This window comes from Vanessa atalanta, chromosome 11, assembly GCF_905147765.1.
Source record: "Vanessa atalanta chromosome 11, ilVanAtal1.2, whole genome shotgun sequence".
Taxonomy (NCBI): domain Eukaryota; kingdom Metazoa; phylum Arthropoda; class Insecta; order Lepidoptera; family Nymphalidae; genus Vanessa; species Vanessa atalanta.
In genome coordinates this window covers 10,575,424-10,596,199 of record NC_061881.1, presented here as the reverse complement: position 1 = coordinate 10,596,199, position 20,776 = coordinate 10,575,424, and the positions used below count along the sequence as shown (strand labels likewise).

Sequence of the window (20,776 nt, the reverse complement as noted above, 5' to 3'; positions counted from 1 at the left end):
CGTTCAGTCAATACTGAACCGAATTGGGCTGGATAACTTCCAGTCAGATGACGTGTTTTGTATGATGATATATCGATTAATTTGTTTATTCGAACTTTGTATCGCTTTGAATAAAATATACGTGTATGAATTCAAATATGTATGTTGTTTTTATTTCTAGTGATAAATAAATTTAGATGAAATTTAGATCGAGAAAGTATGGCTATAGCCATATCGATTATTTAGATTTGTTTTTAATATATCTTACCTAAGAAACGGTCGCCTGAAGATAAGATGCAATACAAAACACTTAGAGTACAGTGACAGAGAGTTTGCCTGTACAAGTTTGTTCAAATGCAAATGCCAAGGATTATTTTCCATTTAATGACCACGAAATGTGTACGTGAGGATATTTATATTATAAAACAGTAAGTACATTAACAAAGAAGTACAATCTCAGCTGACATTCTGTAAACAAATTTTAGGTCATTGTTTCGTCTGCTATAATATATAATAAATATATAATATGACTTCTCGAATAATAACGGATATGGCTCACTGGATAGAATAGGTGAATATTAAGAGACCATATAGAGAGGTTTTAAAAACACTCTAGGCATCGGACCGAGGATATCACGTAGAGTTAGAAATGACTCGCTACGTGTGACAGTTTTCTTAAAATTTAACCAAAAAACAGATGATATATCACAGCGATTATATTCGACAAATGTTGGTTACCCAAACATTCGGGTCTTGGCGAAATTAATACAATTAATCGCATCATCAATTTGCCTTCAACATTTCACAAGCCAACGAGCGTTTGCGAGCAGACGACGCCGTTTGTATAACGATGAATCATACAATCTACCGGCGCAATATATATGCCTTTACGATTGATAAAAAAACTATCCAGACCGAGTACGATCATCAATCTTTAAACACAAACTCAATACATATAAACCAGCACCTGTACTCTAAAAATGAAAATTAAATTGAATTTATTTTTATAAAATATCTTTAAAAAGAAATCTTATTATATCGTTTCATAAATACGAATAGATGAGATCATACCTTTGTGGATGATGATAGTGTAAACATTGCGATAAATAAGCGGAATTGATTTAATTAGAAAATATAAGCAACAGGTAAAAATTTCAATTCAACATCTGTTCAACTACGTTTTTAATAGTACATGGTTATAAAGGAAACGAAATTGAAAATTCGCTTCAAATTTGATCACTATCGTATATAAAACAAGTTGTAATGTACTTCAATTAATATGTTCCACATAATAGTTAATATTGTTTAACGTGTTAATATTGGAGATTATCTATTTTTAAGAAATAGAGCAATGAGCCGTACATATTATGTGTAAAATGTTACATCTCACCTTAGTAATAAGCAACAGTAAAACTATAATGTAATAATTAAGCGGACAGGCAAATAGAACACCTAATGTTAAGTATTCTCCATTGCCTATAGACATACATAGGTGCTGTAAGAAATATTAACCACTCCTTCCATCTTTAATGTACCACCAACCGTGGGAACTCAGATATTATGTCACTTGTGACTGTAGTTTACTGACCAACTCACCCTCATACCAGAAACCAGAGTTTTGCGGTAGAATATGTAATGTGGGGTTGGTGGTAGAGTACCCAGACGGGCTTGCATAAACCTCTAGCACCAATCCTATCAACGCGCTTATCGGGCAATCGAATAGTGCACACTTCCGTTCCTTTCAACGAAATCTCTCCGACAGATTTCAGGAAAGCGAGAAATAATATTACACAATAAAAAGAAAAAATATCACTTGTAAAATACGATTTATCACATTATAAAGAATAGGCTGTAATTTACACTATGTATCTTCATAACTTTTTTGTAGGAGAACCCTATAAAATTATAGCAATCGATCGGGACAGGACGAGGCAAAACCAAAATTTTATATGAACAGCTGTCTTATTCGTTTTTTATTGAAATATGTCTTATATTGTTTAAGTACTTACAAGCTATTTTATTGAAATTTTCAACTGTCCAAAACTCAGGTTAACAAATCTTTTACAGGTTTTCTCTTAACTTTGGAAGCGATAGGCCCTTTTAACTTTGACCGCGAGTCCGTGGGCGGTGGCCCACGTCACTCACGACATATGCCGCCTCTGTATTCAACTTTAGGTTTTTTTATGATATAGGTACGCGGATGGTAAATAGGCTACTTGATGGCAAGTGGTCATCACCGCCATAACAAACAACTAAGATGTTAGATCCCTTGCACATTTAATAACACTGGCTCACTCACCCTTCAAACCGGAACATAACAATACTGAGTACTGTTTGGCGGTAGAATATTTGATTAATGGGTGGTACCTACGCAGACGGGGCTGCAAAAAGCTCTACTACCAAATACATGTGTAAGTTATCCCCACTTTCTTTGAAAAATAGTGGGAATCGTTGCGTACGGATTAAATTATAATATAAAAAACAACTTAGTACCTTATAAGTAAGTGATATTTGTTGAGGTTTGTCCTTACGATTTGTAGGTATTTTTTAATAAAAAGACGTAACAGATGTGTGGCTTCAACTTTCCAAAGTTACAACGTTTGAACCAAGGGCGCGCTATTGTCGCTTGCCTTTTGTGTTCAACCTATGCATACGGCAGAATTTTAATAGGTCAACATCACAGATTAGGTCAGGTTTAATTTAGTGCCGCGGCAAAAAGTTTTTCATATACGGCCTTTATAGAATTATTGAATTTTTAATAACATTCATTTAATAATCTTATGTGTGTCGTCGTGTCTCTGGGCCAACATGATAGACCATAGAACCCAAGACGATCACTTTAAACGAGCTAATAATCTATAATACTAGAACTGAGTTTTCTTGATTTAAAGTATGAAGTATTTAAATATAAAACCAACAACAAATGCATACATACATAGAGTGAAATTTCTCGTATACTTTGTAGGAAACTTGACTGTTTAGTAATATATTGATAGCGAGTGTGACTTTACTGAGAACAGAGACAGACAGAGGTGGACAGGTGGAGAGGTGGAGGAAGATTAAATTGATGAGACTTATTTGAAAGCACGAGGAAAATCTCAAGTACGTTGCGAAATATTACTGCATAAAATTTTATCTAAAACTTCTTGAAACTTTTTGAAATAATTGTATGTGTATAAAATATAAACATATAATTTTATTCAATTAAATTAAAAATTGATCAATATTTTATCCAATTCAACCATTTTCCATTCCAATAACTTATTTGCAAACAGAATTATTTACCGTCGATACATTTCTAAAATGTTTTCTAACTTACATTGCCATTGTAGACTTGTTGTAACATGCTTCTTCAAAATCAATAAAATATTGTATCCGATATTCCAAACCGATAATAAGCTGTTCTTTCGGGTCGAAACTTTAGATAGTCATAAAATTAACTAGGTCAGAGTAAAAAAAAATATCTCGAGCGTATCTGGAGTGCCCCGTCATCGAAGATGGGGGCATTGTGTGGCAATGCTTCGATATTATTTAGCACTTGACTCGAGAGTCTCAACCGTCAAAGGAACATTCTAGTAAGGGATGGAGGATTAAGATTACGACGATAAAGTGTTCATGGTTTATTACAGATATAATGATATGGATAAATTGTTCGTGTATTGATTGATATGTATTTAAGTGATTTGTATTTTTGGTAACTCAGACATCGCAGTTCCAACGCTTGTTTCGATCATATAAACAATACATTTGCTTATTAGAACATCATGTTCCATATTTCTTATTTTAAATGAATGCAATTACATTTCAGAATTCATACTTTTTCTAAAGTTCCTGCAAGGAAATCTGCTAACTACATTTAGTTCTAAGATGGAACATCCCCACATACATAAGCCTGAGTTCATAAGTCTATTAAGAGTTGGTGACATCAACTTAAGTTTCTGAAATTAGACTTTAGCAAATATACATTACTTTATTACATTTCCTCGTTAAATTATTCGTGTCATAAGTTTAATACTTGAGTTGTAGTTATTAAAATTTAAAAAAAATGTGGCCGTTTTTTTAAAACTTTAAGCAGAAATGGTGACAAAATTATTCCAAAAGTTCTTATCTCAGAAACTAATTATGTTTGCTTCATAAATGGGCTCGTAATTAAACGGGATATAAAGCTCTAAAACCGTCAAAGCAATGAAAGTGCACTGCATTATAGAGACAGCGCCGCACGAAAAAGTAAACGAAAACCATCTAATGTCTGAAAACTTGAACTCATTAGTAATGGAGTGAAAAGTCGCGCTATGCTGAAATTTTAACTTAAACAAACGGTGTTGACTTTCGCAAATTGAATTGGAGGAGCGGAGGCGTTCTAAACGATAGTATATATAATATATATAAATATGGTCTTACAACCTTTACATCGAATATCAAAGAAATTTTGGTATGGAATATAGAAGTAATTTATTTTGGTGATACAGGGAGAATTGTAACGATAATCGTACAATCAACACTTAAGAGATAATGGAATTATTTTTAACAAGAATTTTTATGAACTTCATAGTGGTATTATTTTTAAGCTGTAATACTAATCTTGTTTAATATTTTATTTTACGCATAGCCATTGCTGTAATTATAAAAGCCTTTAAAAAATAGAAAATCCAATATCTATAATAATCCAAATAGTAATTTTACCATCAATGGTCTCTACAGCTCGAGTTGATCATCGTAACATTTTCCTTAATAATTTAACAAAACAAATTAGCTCGTCTTAAATCCATTGCTTGTTAAAAGGCCAATAAGTAGAGTTAGCATTTGAAGCCGGTCATTTCAGATAAGCAATAGGAAAAGTGCTAACAAAATTAATTTTGATTTCACCAAACATTCCCGTAGCAAGACCAAGTGGTATTTGTTTGGAAAATTGGAATTGTTATGCAAATACTGGCTACGTGTCCGAACGCCCCCAGTTTGTAACCATGAAATGGTTTAAGGTTTATCTGGAATGGTAGTTAGGAATCGATCGTGATTTAGTAGCAATTGTTCTGAATATATCATTGTTACTTTGAACTTTGCTTATCAGAGACAAAATTATTTAAAGTTCAAAATCATATTCATTTTTGATATAAAACTATTATATAAGTGATCGCTTATTGTAGTCCTTTTTAAACTAATGACATGAAAATAATGCATACTTTGCGTATTTTTTTTACCTCTATTTGAACTACATGAATATATATTTGATTTTCTATTTCGCCAAATCGGCTTAGTGGACGAAATACGTGGAACTTCAGCCGATATAAGTCTTTCAAGTAATTTATTGCTTGAACGTTTTTTGATTTAGTACAGATACTCCTCTACATTTGTATGAAATGTTACCTTGCACTACCTAGCTAAATTTTAGACAGTATTGTTTCATCCTCATGATCTGTGGTGTGTGGTGGTGATACATTTGAGATATGCTCGTTATTCTCATATGTTAGAAGATACTATATTCCTTGTGCTTGTATTATTACTTGAGCTCTTCAAACCGGAACAGAGCAATAAAGAGAATTACTAATTATTAACACTTGTATTGAAAATTGTGTATAGAAATTACAAAATTTCCATTTAATCACCATACACCTCAAAATGTTCTTAAGTATACTAAAATTCTAACCGTGATCATATTATTTTATAATTACGCCAGGTTGACCAACTCGTGACAAAGGTAAGTGTTACTCTGTCAAGACGTCGGACTAATTAATAAAATAGGAATAATCGAGGTTAAAGCTGAAATTAATTTTATAAGCATTACGAAATTTTAAAGTGCAACTTAAATTTAATATTATACAAAGATGAATGACTGACTATATCGGTCTCAACGATACTATCGCCGGAAATATTCTAGTGAACATCTGTGCACAAATAATCGGTCTAGTCTGGACCCTCACTCTCAACTCATTGGGAATATTCAACACGTCTGATAACAATTCAGGCGCGAGACCAACAGTTTTATGTGCCTTCCGATGGAAGTGAAAGTAAACACTGCTAAACTCCAGACTCCGGGTAGCTATTGAAAATTTCTCGAAGAAAAACCCAAATTTGAACGCAGAACCTTGAGGTCTGCTAACCAATACACCAACGAAGCAGTCGAATATATAAAACTAGTTAATCTAGTTTAAATAACGAATATTCTATTACATTCAAGCTTTTAAATAATACAAAGTCTCGTATCCAAACTCAGTTTCACTGTTATCAAAGTATCGGATCTATTGGGAATCTGACCGAATCGTATTTGACCTGCGCCGTCGTTTACGGGGGTAAAAAGCTACTCATTTACGTTACAGAGGACAATGTTCGCGATTTCGTAATAATAATCCTGAATGGTTTGAGTTTTGAAAACTAAGAACAAATTTTAAGCTAATATTTACTTTATACATTACTCAAACCATCTTTAAAATTAAGATATTGTCTCAAAAATTAACAATCCAATGTTCCGATAATAATAATCGATATTTTAACGCCTTGTTTGCAGATCAGACGCTGTTTAAAGTTCTTGAGTTTTCTGTCTTGTACGGACTTGAAATCGCAATTTTCGATTGACATTCACGAAGTCTTTACTGGATAATCAGACTCTATTAAATAAACATACAACATAAATTAATATAGTTTCATAAAACATCGCTTAATAAAAACATAAAACGAGTACATATCACGTTCGCAAAGAATTCTAAGGATTTCTTATTGAAACGGCGCGACGTTATGAATAGAAATATAAGCCACCCATCGTGTCATACATGACGCTCTTTAAAACGATATTATAATGTCGCCGATATAAGTTCGCTGTAATCGCTTGCGATAGGTTTTCCTCGGCACGAGCGATTTTCCAGTATGATTCCCGCAAATGTATGGATTGTGGCTTTGAGAGGCACCGCTTATCCTCCCCCTGAATATTTTACATACCCTATAAGATATAAGATACCACGTCATTTTAATCATGTGCGTCACACGTTTCATCTAGCCTTTAGCTCCTTTGATGTATTGCGTTATTTATGCCTTTATTAATTCTTATAGGAGATAAAATCGCCTGTAACGCTTTTATGTGATGTACTCCTTTGTAGGTATTATTGATGACGACCAGTTTACCTATAGTTTGATTGTATAAGACTACCAGTATGTTATATCTAGAACTCTGATATTCTTAATATATTGGATGTAAATCGAAATGAAAATATATCTATTTCAGGTCCATACAACATATGTATATATATATATATATATATATATATATATATATATATATATATATTATGTTATTTAAATTGTAAATAATAATAATAATAAGTGTTTTAAAACGAATATCGAATTTTAACAAGTTTTTCAAAATGATATATTAATTTCGTACCGTGTTTCAGACATAAGCATAGTAGTAATTCAGTCAATATTGTATCTCATTTATCTGTTAAATCTTATAAATAAATACTCTTAAAATAACTGTATGTCAGTTAGTTTAAGAGTACTTTTTTTATTTAAGTATTATGAAATTCATGTTATTTTGTAAGTAAGCCTTATATATGCATATATGTATCTTACGCGTTATCTATATTAATAATTTCGTACACTATCCACAGTTATAGATCATTAAAAAATTATGATATATATGTTGACAACGATATCCGCAAAATTCGTATAATCGAGATACATATTTCGACATTAAATCCATGAAATTCAATGACATGACAGTTCAACAGGCGGCCTTGTTTGATGTTTACGGGTGCATTCAGAAAGTGTTTTCCAAACAATATTTTGGTATATGTATAGTTTTATTTATTTTACCTGAGCGAAGCCGAGTTTACATCTAGTTGTAAAGTAATATTAGTATTTCAGAGACGTAAGGACATATCTCTTTCAAAGCCCTCAGTTTATATGATCATATTATTTTTATTTAATGAAATTGCAATATCATTAAAAGGAAGATGGGAAGACGGGACATCAATATGGCGACGTCTTGTTCCATTTCCGTCAAACTACGTGCTCGACTTGCGAACGATCTCATATATAAATTACAGTTTATTTTAAATCGTAACGCTTTAAAAGGCCACGGACTAAGTAATTAATATTTTTTTTAAATATGTATGTCTCTAGCGATGGTTGTAAAAACTGTTACGCGGATTATTTGATGCATTTTCTGATCTTCTTAAAAAAAAAACGTGTTTTTACATTTTGTATTTTATGCAATAATGATGTCAACGATTTCAATGATTAATTTTATATTTTTATGGGCGTCATATTACGATAGAACACATATATGTATAATAACCCTTTTCCAGAATATTCACCTAGTATAGCTATGTCATGAAATCAACTCAATTACATTATTACACAGACTTCAGAAGTACTAGTGAAGGAAACTCAGCGGAATAATAAATTACTTTTATAATATATAAAAGCATGCGACACCAATTTGAAAATGCAAAGTGGTGCAAAAAATGCTTTCTTTTAAAAAGATCATTAAATGTCTATTCCTCGCATTTCAACAATTTCGATCATTTTGCTTATCCTCCATTAGCAAATTAGAAAAGAGTTTGTCAATTAGTAATACAATACAATAATTTTACTGGATTAAAGCGGAAAAATTTTTGGCTTTACTAAATTGGTTCGAAATTAAATTTAAAAAAAAAAAAGTTATAAATATAAAAAAAAAAATATAGCATATTCATCGTTCATGTATTCGTTCAATTATACCGTAATATTCAACTATTTAAACGAGCAACCAATTCAGAAAGAGGATGATCGCGGAAATGATGAATAACAGTTGCCTAGCAACGACCTCTTTCATTTCCTTCTATAAAGTGCGATTTCCTATATAAATCAAATTTGTATATTTTATTAATCATAAACACCCGAATTTTAACCAAAACTGCACCACTGAATATAATCCTTAATATGTTTTTATAAGTAATCGCTATATCAATAAGTAAGTAATACCATTACTTTATTTTTTAAATACTCATCTTTGTAACTGTAAAAAGTCGAATTGACGAAGTTCATAGCGTCTTCATAGCAGCTTAGACTTCACGGTCAACAACGCATTGTCAATATAAAAAATGGCCTATGCCTCACATTGTCAATGTTCAACAATAGACCCAAGACTCACAAGAATAATTAAACAATAGACAAAAAAGGAAGTGTGGATATTAAAAGACTTTTTCGAATTAGAAAATTCTTAGCGCTAATTTAAATATCATATTTTATTGCTTTCATATGTAATATCTATATCCTGTACAAGATAGCTTGATTATTTTGACAGATTTAAATTTTTCTGATTGACATAACTTTGCAATGACGAACATAATATTTTCTTAATTTAATGATTTTAATTATTGTAAAATTGTTTAAAAATACATATAATACAAAAGTTCCTAAAGATTCTAGCTTTATCCGAAAACTTTTAAGAGTTTTTCTATTATATATTATTGCTTCAAAGTAAAATTTAAATAGAAACACTCAAAAAAATAGACGCTTGTATAATGTTACATCGGTCGGACGCTAGGGACGAGAATAACAGCCAGTAACTGCTACAAATATCGATTACTGTTTATTAAAGATCATTATTAAGTTATTGTTACGAACGGGGGTCCTTTTGGTTGGGGTCTCTTTAGCTGGTATAAATTTTTTTAGAAAAATAAGTTAAAAGAAAAAGAATTCTAATTTGAATTACGCATTTCATTGTTCCATCGACTGTTATATATGTTACATTTTCTGTTCTCATCACTAGCCCGTCTGTCAAAAAGATCAAGCTAACTTGAACAGGGTATGTAAAAAACTGTAGGGGGGTGTATAAAAAATTTATGCATAATTTCATAATTTTCGCTTGAGTAGTTATGATGTCAAAGCTTAACAAACACACAAAGTTTCGCATTTATAATATTAGGTAGGATTAAATATTTCTCAGCTAGGTCATAACAGTTCAAAACTATGCATTGACCACGCCCTCGAAATGCTACTTATGTCAGGAAGTTAGACGCGTCCTTGTCATATTATGAAAGTTTAGGAATTTAATTTATGTTCGCTTTAGTATGAAATTATCTCTATACGAATGTTTATATTAGAAAAGTTTGTGATAAACTACGTCAGTCAGATTGTGGTATTTTGAATTAACTGTTGTCGTATGAAAGAGAATATACATTGTACATTATATGTGTATTCTATATATTTTGATGATCTGTGGAGATATTCCGTAAGAACTAATTACCTACCTGGATAACACTCACATACGACATACATTAACACTCTAAAAGTCTGTGCAATTACAGGAACAGAAGATATAATATTAAGGATCCATTAGTTAGGTGCGCTCTGACGTAGAAAGGAGTCTTTTTACAGCGCCAATGGTTATCAGCTAATGTGACCACTTACCGCCACTTACCGTCACGTGGTTAATTAATAATAATAATATGGTTTATCTTTCTAAGATACAATCAATTCGTAACATTATGACGTAAAATACAATTGAGAACATTTTAATTATACACATATTATACTAAGAACTGCCGAACATTTTTTTTTTATTTTGTTTAGAAGTGAAAAGTATGTTAAAATATAAAGTTTGAATCCCTTACCAACTTTGTCAAGACCTATCGTTAGAGGAAGTCAGTTATTGCCATTTGAAGTTTAAAAGAGTTTAAGAGGTTGTCTTGTAGTGTGTCTTAAAAAATAGGTTTGATATTATTGAGACACTTCTTGAATAACACCCGCAATTTTATGACTGTTATGATCTATTCTGGGAAATCTAGTCGGGTGTTTCTATTAAAATTGTAAATAAAATTATATAAAGACTGTAATAAATATTAATTTCATTTTACTTTAATAATAATAATAATATATTCATATAAATGTGCCTAGAATTATACTAATATTACGTTTGCTTCGTACATACTCATAGCATCATCGACATTCCAATTGAGTCAACTATTAACATACAACTCCATTCGTAATAAAAAAAAAACTATATCTGGTACACAAAATAACTGCTAACAATAATATAATTAATTACCCTAATAAAATATTATAAAAAAAAAACTAAACGTAAACTGTATCTGTATATACAATGTAGTGAGTTTATCGAAGATAACGAAGCTTGGTAATGAAAGGATCTCCGGGCTATTTTCTTTGTTGTCTTGAATATTGTAGAAAATTGTAGACAGTTGTAGACAAAATTTTACATAAAAAACTAACCGGCCGATCTGACCAGTTATAACTTTTACACTGATAAAAAAAGTTAATTAATGCTCTTAAATTAAATAAATGGATTTTAATTTGATATTACTATCTACACCAAAATTAAACTAAAGCGACCAACTGAGAACACGTAAGCCGTAGGGGATTTGTTTCAAATTCGAGTAAGCCACTGTTCAGTACTTGTCCCCAACAGGTAAGGCGTTTAACAAAATAGAAAAATAATTTTAGCTACAGCCAAATATATAAAAAATACAAACGTATCTTATAACTGAATTTTAGTGTTAAGTCAATAAAGAGTATAATTATTACCAAAATAATTTCCATCCAAAAACTACAAGTTTTAGTAAAAGGTATGTTTAACTTATCGTCAACAACGACGGTGATTTTTGAATGTTATGTTTCGTACCCACCGTGTTCGTGAACCTACGACACTTCGCTCTTGTAATAACTCCTGTAGTGGATTCTTATTATGTTCATGCAATAAGAGCATGCAACGTTGCACGTTCAGCGGTGAATGCTCTAATGATAATGTTGATATTCTAACGGATTTCAGTCACGGCAGCTATTCTTAACAGAGAATAGATGTAATTGGTGCTGCACAATTGTAAGCGCAGATAGTAAATTCACTTTTCAAAGGTTGCAGCGACCTATAGCCCAGTTGGTTCACAAACATAGTAAAAACCCCTTACGTTCAGCGAACAGATTGTTGACTATTTGAATAGATATAAAAGTAAGAGCCTGGAAATGTTGCACTGCTGGCAGTGCAGGCTAGGCTCAAAGGGAAAAGACCTCTTCTCCCTTTGAGGACAAGGTTTAGAAGCTTATTCCAGCACGCTGCACCAATGTAGGTTGGTGGATGCGGCAGAATTCCTTTGAAATTAAACACATGCAGGTTTATATAGATGTTTTCCTTTAACATATAAATACAAATTAAGCACATAAAAATTCAGTGGTGTTTGTCTGGTTTTGAACTTACAATCACCGAGATTAATTAGAAGCGTTCTAACTGCCATTTCGGCTCAATGGAACTCAATAGATATAAATGAAATTAATTATATATACCGAAATTGAGTTTGTTTATTATGCTTTCATGTCCTAACTATTAATCTCATCATCAGGAAATCGTACAGAAAGATACAGAAATATATACATATATCACCTAAGCTAACACCTGCCCCCGCCCCCACCTCTTACGAGAGACAAACCGCGGCTGGAAACTAGTTTTTTTAATAAATGAACGAAAATTGCAGAATAGTATTAGGAAAAATATATACACATTGTTACTCATAATACAATCTTTTACCATCATGAACGCACACAGAACAAGTCCCACACGTGAATTTTCACTTTCACTCGACTTTTGACCATCAATTTTAGAATTTGACGCGTTTTTAGAATTATTCTTAACTAAAATATAATAAAAAATAACAAACCAAAATAGATTTTATTTAATAAATAAAAAATATATCAGATGATAATATGACCAGCACAGAAAATATTTAAAATTGATTGGGCTTAACTACTTTAAAATTTATTTGAAAAACCAAACACTAAGCTAAATAAAATCTTGTAATATCGAATTTTGGGATTTGCAAATAAACTTTGGTCGCATGTGCCTTCCTCTTCAGCCATATAAGTCGTATTTTATTTATTTTTGTTTTGTGTACTACCATCGTCTTTTCGCGTACCTCGGTTTATGACGATGTCGAAACGGAAAAGATATTCAGGTGAAACAAATCTTAACTCATACAAAATACATAGTCATTTTCTTGAAAAATAAAGAACACAATATACATATATTTTAAACAATCAGTCAGTATACAGTCAGCAAGCAAGTTAGACATAAATAAACAAAACTACCAACATAACCATACAAACTCTAGTAATTACATAGGTAACCTTGGAAAAAGTTTAAACAAATAATTATAAATATAATTATTAAATGCCTATTAAATCACCGTGTCTGTTTTGTAAAATTATTTTATTATAACTTTATTTCACCATGCCTTCGTATTCGAGAGTCACATCCATCGGGATTAATCTTACAAAAAGAGTCTATGCATAAAATTCCCTTGACATTTTAGTACTATGTATAAATTATTCAAATTGAATATTTTTTGCAAATGTAAGGAAATGTTCAAAGTATAAATATCAGATTTATGCTCATTGTATTTATTGTTTACAATGTCGCAAAGTCAATTAACTATAGTAATTACTACACAACGGCCGTATCATTGAACGTAATTGACTTGAATACCCAATTATTTGATTACAATACAATAAGACTAATTCCACAAATTGATAAACATATGTAGCAATTTTTCAATCGAATGGCCTTTTCTTAAAACTTTATTTTCATGTTTTCCAAAGATTCTTAAAATATTTACAACTTAATTTTTTATTTTCAATATGTGGTTTAAATGACACAATATTTATTCTAGTAAGGCGGACGAGCAAAATGGCCACCTGATGCTAGGTGGTCACTTTCACCCATAAATGTTTAGGTGATTCTGAATAACCAAAGTAAATCACTTTTCGCAATTCCAAATATTTCTTAGTAAGATATATTATTCCGTCAGTGGAAAGGAATAAGAGATTAAACTCCAAAATTGTACATTTGCAAAATGATTTTTAAACATATAAATCTTTAAAGCTCATTTTTCAAAAGTATAATCTTGGTACCTTTGCACAAACTATTTGAATAGCATTTCAGTAATTCTGCCATTATCGAGATGAGTTTAATTACCTAAGAGTATGGCTAAAGGCGACCGAGAACTGTATGCTTCTTACTTAAATAATCTCGAATATTAAAGACATTTACTAAGTTTCATTTTAAAACTTTAACTCCACGACGCGATATTTCCAAGCTATTTTTAAGTAAGAACAACTTGTAAATATCCCACCGCTGGGATACGATCTGCTCTCACATTATGAAGAATTGAAATGGCCCAATTGGAAACATCTGAATGTTAACAGAAGATAGTGGGCTCATACATAGGCAAGCACCACTGAATTTTCATGTACTTAATTTGTGTTTTAGTTGGGAACTAAGATAGCATATCCCTTGTCCTATAATGTAAGCTATCTCACTGACCCTACGGTAGAATATCTGATGAGCGAGTGGTAGATTCCTAGAAGGGATTGCACAAAGACCTACCACAAATAATCTATCCACTGACAGCCAATGACCCGCGTTGGTGGATTGTGGTGATAAAATCTCTAAACCTTAAAAGTATGTCTTTGCTCAATAGTAGAACATTAATAACCTTTTTGCTGAACTTTAAACCGGTTGTAATGCTAAGTATAATTTAAATCAAATTTCGACAACTCAATGCCAGATTCTCGACTTCTTGCAGGTTGCTCTTTGAAAACAGTTTTCAACATTAATCCGGACGTCCCTGACGAATTTAAATAAAGGTCCGTAAATAGCACCGTGGGACTGAATGAAGTTAAGCGTTATTTAATAAATTATGCTACCGTGGCAACTAAATACCCTTTGAGAATATATTAATATTTATCTTAAGGCAGAGGCAATACGATAAGCTTTAATGTTAAAAATTACATTTAAGGCAAGTGTGAATACGGAATATGTGTTCTAGGAAATAATGAATCATCTCTTGCCGTCAGTGTGATCAGATTTGTTTTTTGTATAGTTTCAAATTTTCAGTAGGAAATGTAAAATCGGTGAATTTATACTTTCTTTTTCAATCTACTTTTTGTTGGTTGTTCTAGCAATGCGTTGAAACTTTGTAATAGCTTCCGAAACTCAATACGAAACTCGTTTGTGTGAATAGGATGCTTGTGAAGTGGCAAGACGGCTTGTATACTTTTTTGGAGTTATCGCCGTAAATAAAATTAACATAGTGTGCAAACTTTATTGGTAAGAATAAGAATTAAGAAAATTGTATGTATATTTACCCATAGCTTTCTTCTAGCCTAAATCTATTTCCACAATTAAATCACTTCTTTGTGTCAAACTCCGGTCTGATTTATGTGTAGTGTTAAGCTATTTTTTTTTTTAAATAACTCACAATCAGCTCTTAGCAAAACTTAAAACTCTGATGCTGATTCCAATGACATACCTTTCTGCTGCTATGAACCGCCTTTGACCTCCATGTTCTGCCCGACCACGATGATCAGAATGATGAAGACGAGCAGCAACACGAGTATACAGCAGATGGCGACGGCGAGCATGGCAGCGTGTTCGCCCAGCTTGGCGGCGCCCCGCGCAGCGCGACGCGCTGCGGTTAGCGTCGCCGCGACTACACGCGCACTTATTGTGCCTTGTTGATTTTTCGATGTTTAAGTACAAGCACTTATTTTTTTATCCATTTTAAAATGTTACAGCAAATTATTTTAAAAGTGAAGTTTTGGTAAAAATTTTTCTTCAACACTTCGTCAATTTCATTATTTGTGTATAAGCTTAAAATTTCTTAGTATCACGAAAAAATATATCTTAACGCTACAACGAATAGGCCTTTATTCAGTCTTTACTCCTTGTTAATATTGTCAGAAGTTACAAATTTTCAAATAATATTATTTCTTGTTGTAAATTATTTTGATAGCCCTAAAAAGGTAGAGATAGTTAATTCACTATTTTATAGACTAGAAATACAGCGAAATTTATTATTTGGGTGCATACTATCATTTTACTAATTGTATTTTGTTTTAGCGTAAAAGTTACTGGAAATAACAACTTGTCTCTGAGTTAAAATTCCGATAACGTCCTGAGAGGTCACATTTTCTGGGTAGTCGTCTCAAGCTATGACTCGATACCAATTAAGTATAAAAATCGTAGCAACTTGTGAAACAACCTTTGAATATTTATTTCAATTTACAAGATTTCTCTGAATTAATGGACTGAAAACTTTTCAACCTTCTCGTTACGAGTGTTGCCGCATTTTCATTGTTTTAAATGAACGTTTTAAAAACTGGTCACCCGGTTAAATATTAAAGAGCAATTTGGATAATAACGCGTCTTAATTTTTTAATTGAAACTTCATGAGGATTAGATTAAAATTGCATTGCCCAATTTGATGCAATGATTTTATACGTAACAATTGCCTTTTTTATAATATTGCTGTTCTGCGGCGCACTATGTCCAAAAATGAATGAGTCGTAGGTATCTATTATGAGAGACTTGTACAAATTCCCACTTCCAAGCGTGAATAGTTTCTAACTAAAAGAGGTTCCACTTCTGCAAAGGTACTTCGAACGAAAGCAGACAATTGAACCCGGTTCTAATTGTCATATAGATTTAGACTTTCGAAATACCTAAAATTCGGATGATAGTTCTTTGAATTTATACCACCTAGCTGATCTGTGTTAACAGTCATAAGTTACTAGTGGCACTCTTCAAGCAACTAATAAACCCTAAAAAACTATTGAGTTTGAGCCATTTGTTTTAGATTTCCATACATGAACCAAAAGAATGTTTTTCTTATAATTTACTAGCGACCCGACCCGGCTTCGCATTGGTGAAATACTGATACTAAATATACTACACAATGTCTTTATGTACAACGTTTACAGTTTTTTTTCAATAGAACCGCTATGCCTTGCATTTTAAATCTGTAATATCTTCGAAAATATAATTTAAATTACATGCTGTAAAGGGCCATATTGATCTATATTAAATGCAGTAGGTATTCAAGGTACTTAATTGAATAAGGATTAATGCTGTATTGCCTAAAATCGCTTCGTAATTAGTCATTATTTTTCGTAAAAAGTAAAGGATAAAAATGGTTATTGTGAGTTATCCCTAAGAGATAGGCATATACCATCGCGGACTTTTTTATAGACAGTTGTTGACTTGTTTACATTGTATTGATCTATCTCGTAGGGTTCAGCCAGCGTTTGCAATCTAAGCGCAGAAAAACTTGTTTATTTACGACTACACATTAGAAACCTCTAAAATTATCGGTGTTTCTATACTATATTATGCATGTATTATACATATAAACCATCCTCTTGAATCACTCCATCTATTAAAAAAACCGCATCAATATCTGTGGCGTTAACAGACAGACAGCGGGAAGCGACTTTGTTTTAAACTATGTAGTGATAATACTTAAACAATTTAATCGTAGTAATATGATAATAGATAAAAAAGTTTTTGTTATAAAACTTTGTTATTAAATCCTTATCTTAAATACAAGCGGTTATTAAATATTAACAAAGATATTTAAGAAGTACGTAACCATACATCTGTTTAATGTTTAGTTTCTCTATACAAGAAATACGTCGTTTTGCTTACGAATAGTAGAATATTTACGAAACGTAATTAGTTAAAATTAGCATGCTTATTACACAATAGGTTATATAAAATATTAAAATTCACAGCTATTTAACACATGATTTCTATATTTTAATATTTCGAAAGACTTTTCTCAAACGAAACTAAGCTATACATATAATAATATAAATACATCCAGTACATACAACTTTTCCTCGTTTTTCAATTTTTTTTATGTCACTTAACATATTTAGTAAATTTAGTTTACAATTAACATTCATGAAAATTAATATGAACAATTACTAACGTCTATATCCCCAAACTTTCAAATTTATGTTATTACTTCGAAAGTAATTTAGTTATTCTGTTTTTTTATGTCATTATGAATAGAACTTCATCCCGGGACTTGGATAAATTTGACGCAGTGACAGTCACAGGAAAAAGCTTGTTTAACTATGTAACAATTTAATAAATAACAATCGAAATTTCTATTGCGCTCGATATTATATTTAAACTAAACTAACAAAAACAACAACATTAACAGCTTGTAATTTTCCCACGTTTGGAGCATATCCCACCACGTATTAGTATTATAAACACAAATTAAGCACATGAAAATTCAGTGGTGCTTGCCTGCTTTGAACCGGCAATCATCGGTGATACACGCGTTTTCACCACTGGATCATCTCAGCTCGTATCTAAATGGAATGTATATGTATTGTACATTATAGAACGGTATAAATGTAAATATATATGTGTCTATTATATTCGATTATTGTAATAATTAATTGAATGATAATGTGACTTTATTAAAAGCATTATTTAACACATGAAAAAGAACTAATTATTCGATCATATATCATTTTAGGTATACTTTATAAAAGAACGAGGATTCATACAAAAGCATATTTGTTCATCAAATGACATCTTACAAATTTTATAAATGCAATAGTTTTGATGTATGTTTGTTACTTGATCACGCAAGAAGGTCGTATAGATACGACACGACAGATATATTATAGTCTGGAATAACAAATGGTTAGTATATTTGTATCCTGTAAAAAACCTGATACCTACTTACAGAATTCATAGTGTCTTAAACTAAGAAAAATCGATCTATTTTTCGGCATCGAATTCATTTCTCGAGAATCAATGAACAAGGCCGAGATAGACAGTAGAATGATCAGATTCAAGAATAAATGGCTCCGGTACGCTCTCAGATGGAAATCGAAGCGAGGTCGTCGGATCGCATACAAACTAGCCAATTTAGAATAGAAACCTCCAAGAACGTATTATAATTAAATTACGATACTGTAACATACTTTATTATTTTAATTTATTTTATTATAATTTATTCAGTAAAAAAATATTTAAAAAAATTTAGAGTTTTATCACAAAATATATTGCAGAATTTTCACATTTTTATGGGTAACGTTTTAAAAATAATAGTAGTTTCATCAAACACGAGATAAATTGTAAACTATTTTAGCAAATGAAATTTATGTATAAGTATTTTATATTGACTATATAAACAAAACGATAAACACTAGAGCGTAACGAGAAACGTAACAAAAAACTATTGTATACAATTTTCGAGAAAATTTGCTTTCCTATAAGCTTATCAGATTATGCCTAATCTATTAAATGGAAACGACATAAAGCCGAAGGGCTTTCCTGAACAAATTAATTTCGCTTATACAGATATATTATGATAATATTATGGTAATATGTGAAATCCATACAATAAAGTTTTCCTGATTCAATATCAGCATATATTTTATATACAAATAATATTATATATATGAAAATGGGCGTTACTATATCTATAAGTATATATATACTTTATTTTCATTGATTACGGTTTTTTTACAATCCTCTTTGTTAGTAATAATTGAGTTGCAAGATGGCGGTGCAGTACTTGAACTTTTATGCCGTACAATTGATCGCCACGACAATTGTTATATATATTTACATATTACAATATTATTAACGTAAAACATCAGTAACCTATATTTGCTTGTAAGGCTTTGTGCTAGAACGTGTAAATACCAACCACTCATCGCGTGTTTTACCACCAAAAAACAGTACCTACTTTGTATTGTTGTGCTCCGATATAAAGGTTACACACAGCCTCATGCACAAGACGCATTTATGACAATGTCTATGGACAGTGAACCACGTTCTATCAAGTGGTCGATTTGCTAGATTATTATACAAAAAAAGCATCTGTTTAAAAAAAAATACATGCATAAATAGCAAATAAATATATACAACGGACATAATATTGGAACAGATTTTTTTTAAAAAGTTTCCATGTGCCCCGATAAGTGTCCGACGTCCTGATTAAACTAACATTACTTGTTCCGCAACGTGTGCTAAGCTACGTATCAAATTATGAAATATTAATTGCATAATATATCGCACATTGTCTTAATTGCCTAAATTATGCTTGTTGACGCGTAATATATGTTTACACTATATGCCGACATAATAATAGCGATGCTCTAACTACAGGCACAGGGGACAAAACATCTTATTTCCCAAGGTCGGTGGCGCATTGGCAATATAAGGAATGGTTAATATTTTTAGTGTCAATATCTATGTGTGATGGCGAATACTTACCATAACCATAAAAAAATACTCCGTGAAGTAACGGCTGAGTTGGCAACACTACGGTTTATTAAAAATATTTTTGGCCTAATGTTGTCATACAATAAATTACCTGAATATATTATTAAATTAAGAAAATCTTTTATCACATATTTATCTTATGATATTACATGTAAGGGTTTCTTACTTACTTACTTTCTCATTTTAAATGAAATTAACCTTAAAATTTATCTTTTCATGCCGAATTTCACACAAATAAGTTATGGAAGGTAGCAACACTGACTGAAGCAATCATTAGTTGTAGTGATGCATGAATATATAGCAATCGCATCCATTAAATCCAGACTATTTAATATGAAAATTAATTCGATTCTAATGTAAAGATGAAACGAGGCGTGACTATTAACTACGTTCAACGAGTAAGACACTATTTTTTTGAAAAATAGAAAAGAACTTAGAATAATGTTCTGAAGCTCCAAGTTCGTTCAAAATACAGTAAAACCTTTTTGGATCCGATGAGAATTCGAATTTGAATTCAACGTTCCTATGTGTAACGTTCTTGACGTTTCAAGGCCATTAATTAAATGAAATAATACATTATTATTAATATAATGATTGAAATCCATACGAGCTTCCACTATTACTTGAATAATCATACTTTGAAGTTTAGCTGAAGGTGTATTAAATATGTCCTAACATTTATAATATCAAAGTGTTTGCTCTGTATAGAGATGTATAAACGTA

General features: G+C 31.4%; 1 protein-coding gene across 4 annotated transcripts in view; it reads right to left on the bottom strand.

Moving 5' to 3' along the window:
* Window positions 1–20,776, bottom strand: part of LOC125067229 (tolloid-like protein 2) — a 102,221-nt gene that overhangs the window by 37,191 nt on the left and 44,254 nt on the right. The window contains exon 1 of one of the 4 annotated variants that reach the window (XM_047675701.1): window positions 15,270–15,650. The exons of the other annotated variants lie outside the window; for them this stretch is intronic. The gene's annotated coding sequence lies outside the window, so the exon portion shown is untranslated. Of the gene's footprint in view, window positions 1–15,269; window positions 15,651–20,776 lie in introns of those variants that run through there. 4 annotated transcript variants of the gene reach the window in all.